Genomic DNA, 10,068 nt, shown 5'->3' with positions numbered 1-10,068 from the left:
AACATCTCTAAAACAGATGATCTGGTCATTGTCACAATGCTGTGGGAGCTTGCTGTGCACAAAATGGCTGCCACGTCTCCTACATTACAACAGTGACTAGACTTCAAAAGTACTTCATTGGTTGTAAAGCACTTTGGGACATCCTGAGGTTGTGAAAGGTGCTATATAAATGCAAGTCTTTCTTTTTCTTTCCTTTATGCAGACTTTCCACATGACCCACTTTGAGGCGATGAACCAGTTAATAAAATAAACCATAATGGTCTATTTCTCGCACACTAATGCCGTGGAACCCAGGCCCAGCCAATCTGTACACTGGCAGAACAATGCGAGCCAGATACATATTTTGTTAAATTTCCACCTCATACTGTGCTGCCTTGCGACTTGGCAAGTGGGCCAACATACTAATCAAAGGCAGATTCACACCTGCACATTTTTGGCAGTCATTCTGAGCTAATTTACCCAAATCAATTTTCACAAAAAATGCGGATCACGCACAATCGGGCAGGTTTAAACAAGTAACATCAGTCACCCCGAAACCACCAGCATGATTTATTTCTCTGCTAATGATACTCTGCCTTTATCCCGTAATACTCATTCTAACATTAACTATCACTGCCATCGCTTTGTTACCTTTGAGTATAGCTTTAAATGCGGAGTAAAAATCATTTGAAGTGGAAATGCAGCCAACTGAACCGACACATAACCCTCAATTTTCTAAAAAGGGGATGCCCTTACATTTTCTGGTGCCTCACAGCTAAGCCTCAAACTACCTGCAGGGCCAATTAAATTAGAACTTGCCACAATCACTTACCATTACAGAAGTGCAACTTTGCAGTATAGAGAAAATGGCTGCGGCATATGTAAAGGGACATTTTATATCACTGTGCAGCGCTATATTGTTAAGAGATGAACCCGTTCAAACCTGATGTAGTCGGAATTTTGTTTAATACTGGCATTCGCATCTCACTTCGACTCACTACTGCCATAAATAGGCTGTTTCCTGGTAATTTCCCAGTCTTCCCAATGACATCTGTGACAGGTGCTGTGGAGAGGTGAGGCGAGTAGCCTTGTCCATAGCACCAGGTGTCAAGATGGATGATCATAATGATTTAGTTCTATTTTCCCCAATTTAAAAATTATTGTTGCCTGATCTTTCGATTCCCTCAAACATAGAGCAGATGGGCAAGCTCATTCCAAGTCTCCATCGAAGGGGGCAGACGGGTAAGCTCATTCCATGTCTCTATTGACGGGCAAGCTCATTCCATGTCTCCATCAAAGAAGGCAGGTGGGCACGCTCATTCCATGTCTCCATCGACGGGTAAGCTCATTCCATGTCTCTATCGACGGGCAAGCTCATTCCATGTCTCCATCAAAGAAGGCAGGTGGGCACGCTCATTCCATGTCTCCATCGACGGGCAAGCTCATTCCATGTCTCCATCAAAGAAGGCAGGTGGGCACGCTCATTCCATGTCTCCATCAAAGAAGGCAGGTGGGCGCGCTCATTCCATGTCTCCATCGACGGGCAAGATCATTCCATGTCTCCATCAAAGAAGGCAGGTGGGCGCGCTCATTCCATGTCTCCATCGACGGGCAAGCTCATTCCATGTCTCCATCAAAGAAGGCAGGTGGGCACGCTCATTCCATGTCTCCACTGAGGGGTCAGATGGGCAAGCTCATTCCACGTCTCCATTGAGGGGGGAAGATGGGCAAGCTCATTCCATGTCTCCATCGAGGGGGGCAGATGGGCAAGCTCATTCCATGTCTCCATCGAGGGGGGAAGGTGGGCAAGCTCATTCCATGTCTCCATCGACGGGCAAGCTCATTCTATGTCTCCATCGACGGGCAAGCTCATTCCATGTCTCCATCGAGGGGGGCAGGTGGGCACGCTCATTCCATGTCTCCATCGACGGGCACGCTCATTCCATGTCTCCATTGAGGGGGGCAGATGGGCAAGCTCATTCCATGTCTCCATCGACGGGCATGCTCATTCCATGTCTCCATTGAGGGGGGCAGATGGGCAAGCTCATTCCATGTCTCCATTGAGGGGGGAAGATGGGCACGCTCATTCCATGTCTCCATCGATGGGCACGCTCATTCCATGTCTCCATTGAGGGGGGCAGATGGGCAAGCTCATTCCATGTCTCCATTGAGGGGGGAAGATGGGCACGCTCATTCCATGTTTCCATCGACGGGCACGCTCATTCCATGTCTCCATTGAGGGGGGCAGATGGGCAAGCTCATTCCATGTCTCCATTGAGGGGGGTAGATGGGCAAGCTCATTCCATGTCTCCATCGAGGGGGGCAGGTGGGCAAGCTCATTCCATGTCTCCATCGAGGGGGGCAGGTGGGCACGCTCATTCCATGTCTCCATCGACGGGCAAGCTCATTCCATGTCTCCATTGAGGGGGGCAGATGGGCAAGCTCATTCCATGTCTCCATCGAGGGGGGAAGGTGGGCAAGCTCATTCCATGTCTCCATCGACGGGCAAGCTCATTCTATGTCTCCATCGACGGGCAAGCTCATTCCATGTCTCCATCGAGGGGGGCAGGTGGGCACGCTCATTCCATGTCTCCATCGACGGGCACGCTCATTCCATGTCTCCATTGAGGGGGGCAGATGGGCAAGCTCATTCCATGTCTCCATCGACGGGCATGCTCATTCCATGTCTCCATTGAGGGGGGCAGATGGGCAAGCTCATTCCATGTCTCCATTGAGGGGGGAAGATGGGCACGCTCATTCCATGTCTCCATCGATGGGCACGCTCATTCCATGTCTCCATTGAGGGGGGCAGATGGGCAAGCTCATTCCATGTCTCCATTGAGGGGCGAAGATGGGCACGCTCATTCCATGTCTCCATCGACGGGCACGCTCATTCCATGTCTCCATTGAGGGGGGCAGATGGGCAAGCTCATTCCATGTCTCCATTGAGGGGGGTAGATGGGCAAGCTCATTCCATGTCTCCATCGAGGGGGGCAGGTGGGCAAGCTCATTCCATGTCTCCATCGAGGGGGGCAGGTGGGCACGCTCATTCCATGTCTCCATCGACGGGCAAGCTCATTCCATGTCTCCATTGAGGGGGGCAGATGGGCAAGCTCATTCCATGTCTCCATCGAGGGGGTCAGATGGGCACGCTCATTCCATGTCTGTGTCGAGGCTCCTTTCGAACAGGCTGCTAGGAGGCAACTCCTGGGATGGCAGTGATTGGGATTTTCCATATGAAAAGCCACAGGGAGAAACCAATGTCCATCCACTCCACTGTAACTTAACAACAACAACTTGCATGTATATAGCACCTTTAACACTGTAAAATATTCCAAAATGCAAAAGAACCAGAAGCGACATGAGGAAACATTTTTTTACGCAGCGAGTTGTTGTGATCTGGAATGCACTGCCGGAAAGGGCGGTGGAAGCAGATTCAGTAGTAACTTTCAAAAGGGAATTAGATAACGGCTATGGGGAAAGAGCAGGGGAGTGGGACTAATTGGATAGCTCTACCAGAGAACTGGCACAGGCACGATGGGCTGAATGGTTGCCTTCTGTGCTGCATCATTCTATAATTCTATGGTGCTTCACAGGCAAAATTGCTTTCTGATACTACTGAATTGCAGCTTAACAAGACCAAGGAGGAGGAAAAGCCTCATTCTAAATCATACGACAACTCTATTTACACAGTGAGCTCTGAGCAGTATCGCTCTTTGGTTGATTGATAAAAGTGCTTTCAACACATACATACGCACAGACACAGACACACACACAGACACAGTCATGCTGAAAAGAATTTGCAGTTACCTGTCTGACTGAAATTGGTTTCTTCGTGGATGGATAGAATTTAACCTAAAAAATATTGGAATCTTTTTGAAAATTGTTTCCTTTCAGATTCTGGAGCAGGTACCTTTAATCGGCCTGTACTTTGGCCTTTTACATTGGAATCAGACCGTTCATGTTCCACAATAAAATCCTGATAGGTGGAACACAGTTGGACCTCAATCCATATTTGGAATGAAGCCCCAGCACACCTGAATAATTTGCACTGCTTATCTTACATTATACAATATGTGCGGGTTTACTTATTTACTTTTAACCAGCAATGCTCGAGCACCGTGACAGCTCGACATGTTGATGTCAGTCACCAATGCATTGGCCTTACTACTGTACCATCTAATAACAAAGGACTAGTTCAATGGAAAATGGAACATTTCTTCTTTCAGCTGAGTCAAGGCTCACTCCACTTTCACTAATTACCCTCTCAAAACTTCTGCTGGATTCCCTTTAACTTTTTTTTGTTTCGGTGAAAAGAAAACAATTTTTTCGAACTTTGCTTCCTAACTATAACCTCTCGTTCCAAGGGTTTTACTGAGTCTTTGCTGCATGGCTCGAATATCCTTCCTATACTTAGGTGGCCACAGCTGCACACAATGGGGTGAATTTCCATTTTAATCTCTGGACGCAAAACAAGCAGTAGTGGATTGGCCGCCCGTTACACACCGTGCCCGATTTCTCTTTTGATTGAAGTCAATGTAAAATTAAATGGGGTGGGTATTGAATGGGCACCTGATTTGATACTGCCCGTTTTCTGCCCAGCAGTAAAAGTGAAGATTCACCCCAGTATTTCAACTCTAGCCTAACCAACGTCTTGTACAACTGTAGTCTCACTCCCTTTCTTTTATATTCAGTGATCCTATCTGTAGAATCCACAACCTTATTTGTCTTTTTGTGGCCTTTTCACACTGCATTCCCATCTTTAAAGATGGGTGGATTTGCATCCAGATATCATTCGCTTCCTCCATCCTGTTAAGGATCTTATCATTCAGGGTATATTTCTTTTGTCTGCTGTTTTTCAAAAAGATGCGCTACTTTACTTTTCTCTGCTTTGATCTGTATCTGCCACCTATCTGCCCACTCCACTAACTGCTCTGTGTATACCTGCAATCCCCTGAGTTTTTCTTCCCAGTTTGTCATGCCCCATTAGTTAGTATTAGCAAGCATTGCCTCTTGTGCCTATATCTAAATTGTTTATATAAATGGAAAACGGAACAGCACAGAGCCCTGGGCCACACCACTACTCACATTCTGTCAATATGAAAAACATCCACTTGCCCCTACTCTGCTTTCTGGCCCCTAGCTATCTTTCTATCCATGTGACCACATTCCCCTTACACTATGTGCTTTACTTTTTATAACAAGTTTTTTATGCGGCACCTTATCAAGCACATTCTGAAAATTCATATGTACAGCATTCATATTCCCTTTATCTATACATTTTGATTTCCTCAAAATATTCAGTTAAATTAGTCCAGCATGACCTACCCGTTACAAAGCCATACCCACTGTCCTTGATTTGCCTTTCTAAATGTTCACAAATTTCATCCCGTGTTATGGACACTAGAAGTTTGGTCACAACTGAAGTTTGGTCATAACTGCCTTGTAATTTCCTGGTTGATCCATTTCCCCCTTCTTGAACATTTGCCACTCTCCCTTTGCATGTTCTCATTTTGAGTTAAGGCTGCTGCCTCTCCTATTCTTCTCTGCTGTCTCCTCTTATACTATTCCTCTGCTATCATCCCCGCTGTCTCCTCTCCAACCTCTTATAATATTCTCGTATTCTGGGATAAACCATTTGGGCACAAGAGTTTTTCTACTATTCCTTCTTTTTTTTTTTAATACAGTTTTCTTTTATCCCAGAAGTGAGATCTTCCGCATCTTCCTCAGACTGCAGACCAAACAGGTGAGCAAGGCAGTAAAGAGAAAAAAGAACACAGAAAATGGAGACTTTGGAGAAAAAACTGAAGCTGAGATCCACCACAGCGAGGGAGGTAAAAGCTACAACAAAGAAGAACCAGACAGCACTGCCAAGCCATGTGGTACAAGGGTAACCAAGCATAAGCTCAGCAATGTAACAAGGGAAAATTGAAATCATTATCACTTAAATTAATGGCTCGAAACCATATCTAAATTCTGGTTATTATAGCTGTTATGCATATTGACTCTTACAAATTGTAAGGGTGTACTCATTGTAATGATTAAGTGCCAATAAGAATTAATTAACTGTGTCATACAAGAGTGGCAGATACCATTGTGGTAATAAATATAATTTAGGATCTAACATAATATCTACATGTTTGAAAGGTTCTGCTTTCTAACATAAACATAAACATCCATCCTTGAGGTCCACGTGTGCCGCAGGTCATTCAGTATACAAGAGGGTGGGTGTGGAGCCCCTTCTCGGGTCTCTGCAATGTTTCTCAGTAGCCAGGCTCCAGGAAATGTGCAATAGCAGCAACGGGTAACGCCCTCTGATGCTTTCCCTCCCTGTGGTAAAGTGCCCTACCCTAACAACCCTATCAAGATCAAGAGCTTAAAAATGTATGGAGGGAGGGAGGGAGGGAGGGGAATGGGACAGTTGGACAAATGTTCTTCTTTTGTGCTGTGAAATTCTATGATTACATAACAAGTCACCATGCAGAGAATCATAAGTACCTGGCTTTCAGGATAAGCCTAGAGGGAGACAATGAAATCCACAGTACTACAAAGCACACCATGGTTCCTGTACTTCTGGGACCAGGGGGAGGGGCTAGAATCATTTGTGGAGGGCAACTGATCAAATTTGAATAGTGGAGATGTGAGATGGATAAAAACTATATATAAGTTAGCTCGGCTAAAAGAAGACAAAGAAGACATCCTAGGATCCTCAGGGAGATGAGGGAGGAAACTGTTGAAGCCCTAGAAATTATATTTCAGGGCTCTATCGAGTGTGGATACAGCTGAAGGATTGTAGAGTGGCCAATGTAGTAACCATTTTTAAAAAGGGAGAAGAGCTAATCCAGGAAATTATAGGCCAGTTAGCTTAATATCTGTAGTAGGAAAAGTTTTAGGGTTTTTAAGGATGAAATTACCACAGGGGTAACTTTCAACTTCAGCAGGAGTGGAAAACTGATGGTATCGGATGGGCCACCCATTATACTCCCTGCCAACGTTCCCTATAAGCTGCGCGGCCACAGCTGGGACTGGCTTTTGCAATATTAAATAAGAACATAAGAAATAAGAGCAGTCGGCCATACGGCCCCTCGAGCTTGCTACACCATTCAATGAGATCATGGCTGATCATCGACCTCAACTCCACGTTCCCGCCCAATCTCCATATCCCTTGATTCCCCTAGAGTCCAAAAATCTATCTATCTCAGCCTTGAATATACTCAAAGACTCAGCATCACAGCCCTCTGGGGCAGAGAATTCCAAAGATTCACAACCCTCTGAGTGAAGAAATACCTCCTCATCTCAGTCTTAAATGGCCCACCCCATATTCTGAGACTATGGCCCCTAGTTCTAGACACTCCAGCCAGGGGAAACAACCTCTCGGCATCTACCCTGTCAATCCCCTTCAGAATCTTGTATGTTTCAATGAGATCACCTCTCATTCTTCTGAGCTCCAGAGAGTATAGGCCCATTCTACACAAATCTCATCATAGGACAACCCTCTCATCCCAGGAATCAATCTAGTGAACCTTTGTTGCACTGCCTCCAAGGCAAGTATATCCTTCCTTAGATAAGGAGACCAAAACTGTGCACAGTACTCCAGGTGTGGTCTCACCAAGGCCCTGTACAATTGTAGCAAGACTTCCTTACTCTTATACTCCAACCCCCTTGCAATAAAGGCCAACATGCCATTTGCCTTCCTTATTGCTTGCTGTACCTGCATGCTAGCTTTCTATGTTTCTTGCACGAGGACACCCAAATCTCTCTGAACACCAACATTTAAAAGTAAATGTTGCGCATGCGCGAAACTGGGAATGGGCCGCGCACCCAAAAAATATTAGGGGGAACATTGTTCTCCACCCGATTGAAGTCAATGGAAAGGAAAATTGGGGGGGACGTATAACGGGCAGCCGATCCGATACCGTCAGTTTTCCACCCTGCCAAAGTTGAAAGTTACTTCTCCCCCATGTATCTAAATAAAGAGAAACAGTTAGAAGTAACCCAGCACAATTTCAAAGGAGCAATCATGCTTGGCATCCCTCATAGAATTCTTTAAGAAGTTAACAGACTTAGTAGATGAGGGAAATACAGTGGATGTAGGGTACATGGACTTTAGGAAAGCATTTGACAAGGTATCACATTGGAGATTACTAGAGATGATTAAAGACTGTAGAATTAGGGGGGAGGGTAGCAAACTTAAATTAAAAATTTGGTTAGAAGGGAAAAAAACCAGAGAGTAGGATTTGAGCGCAGTTTTTCCAGAGTGGTTGGAAGTAGGTAGTGGTGTCCCTCATGGTTCAGTTCTGGGGCCACTTCTGTTCACTGTGTATAACAATGATTTAGATATAGACCTCGAGAGGGTGATGTCCAAATTTGCAGATGATACAAAATAGGAGGTATAGTTAATTCTTTAGAAGACCAAAGGAAGCTACAAAGGGATTTTGATGAGATAGGGGAATGGGTTAAAAAGTGGCAGATGGAGATGGAAGTCAATGTAAGCATGAGGTGATATATTTTGTATAAGAACCAGCAGTAGTTATACTCTAAATGGAAATAGGTTTGGTGTGTGGAAGATACTTGTGGGGATACAAGTTCACAGGACATTAAAGGGATCAACTCAAGCTGCTAGGGCAGTTAAAAAAACTAACGGGATTATAGGTTTCACCATGAGAAATATTGGTCGCGAAATTCGGAGGTCTAGCGCCAGCCGTTAAGACAGGTTTTGCTGAAAAAATGGCGGACGCCTCGCTTCCACCCGCTTCCGGTGCGGAACACGGCTGCCGCCATTTTTGGGAGGTCGCTAGCGCTACTGTTACCTGCACTCGCGCCCACATGTAAATATGCAGATCATGACGTCAATCGGCGTGCAACGCCTGAGTTAACACACGACTGTGATTTTGGACGCTGTCGCACTGGATACCGCCCTCTCCAAACCACGCACAGAAGAACATACATGCAGCAGTACTAGAGAGACACTGCCAGCACTTCTTAAAGGGACACACACATCTTTCAGGTAAGTTTAGATTTTAGCTTTTGGACATTTTTTTTTAACATTTTATTGGAGTAGTGCCTTGATGCAGTACATCTAAAAAGTTGTTGAAGTGTGCAGGGAGTGCTGCTGGATGCTTGCAAGGCTTTGAATGTAAAAGGAAGGCCTCTGAGAGCACCACTTGCTCACAGTCCTGGGGGCTCTAGTTGCAATCCCCCTTGGGCTACAACATCACATGGAGATGAAGCAGAGGCAGCAAAGGGGACAAACTGCTCACAGAGAGAAGAGGAGGAAGCAGAAGAGGAGGAAGCAACCCAGACAGCCCCTTTCTGGCTGGGATATCATGGAATCGAATCATCCACCTGTGGTACCAGTGAACACAACCCCAATTCCCCTTTCAACATTTGTCCCACACCTTACCTTCCCTCTGTTACTGACCAGCACAGTGTCATCTTGGTCACAATGCTGAAATAAAAGCCACCACAAAGCAAACTTTCCAATCCAACTTTATCCATATATGCATCCAATATTACGTCAAAAGAGCAACTAATCACCCTTGTGCATTTCCTTATTGACTGTCTTGTGTGTGCCTTTGCCTATCCTAGTGACATCATGCAGTGATATCCCAGTGGTTGCAGCATGGCTGGTGGAAGGCTGCTGCCTTTCAGTGGGGGAGACTGCAAATGGCCTTGCAGGATGACCTTGACGAGCTGGTGGCTGTGAGGAATGGTGTTTCTTCTTCTTCACTCTCCTCTCCCTCTTCTTGGTCAACCACTGGTTGGGCAGGCTGGATTTCTTGGGTGTCTGAAATGAGGAAGGCACAAGGGTAGGGTTGTGGTGATGGGAGGGCGGGAAAGCAAGAGCTGCATGCTTACACCATGTGCAGCTTGTACATCAGAAGAGATTGTGGGATGAGGGGAAGTGGGATAACAGCATCTTGTATTCTTTCAGCCTCGCCGCTGGCCAAGGGCTCAGTCATGCTCCTGCCAAGAATGGCCAGTATCGTCTCCTCCAAGGGGGTGAGGTGAAGCTAGGAATGTGAGGTGTGCCTCATGTTTGGTAGAGATTGTTGGTAGGTGAGTGATGGGGGGGTTGTGCATTGTGTG

The sequence above is a fragment of the Somniosus microcephalus genome, chromosome 6 (assembly GCF_052327205.1).
Source record: "Somniosus microcephalus isolate GS21.2 chromosome 6, FLI_Smic_1.0, whole genome shotgun sequence".
NCBI classification, from domain to species: Eukaryota; Metazoa; Chordata; class Chondrichthyes; order Squaliformes; family Somniosidae; genus Somniosus; species Somniosus microcephalus.
Note: the sequence above shows the minus strand (reverse complement) of the source record.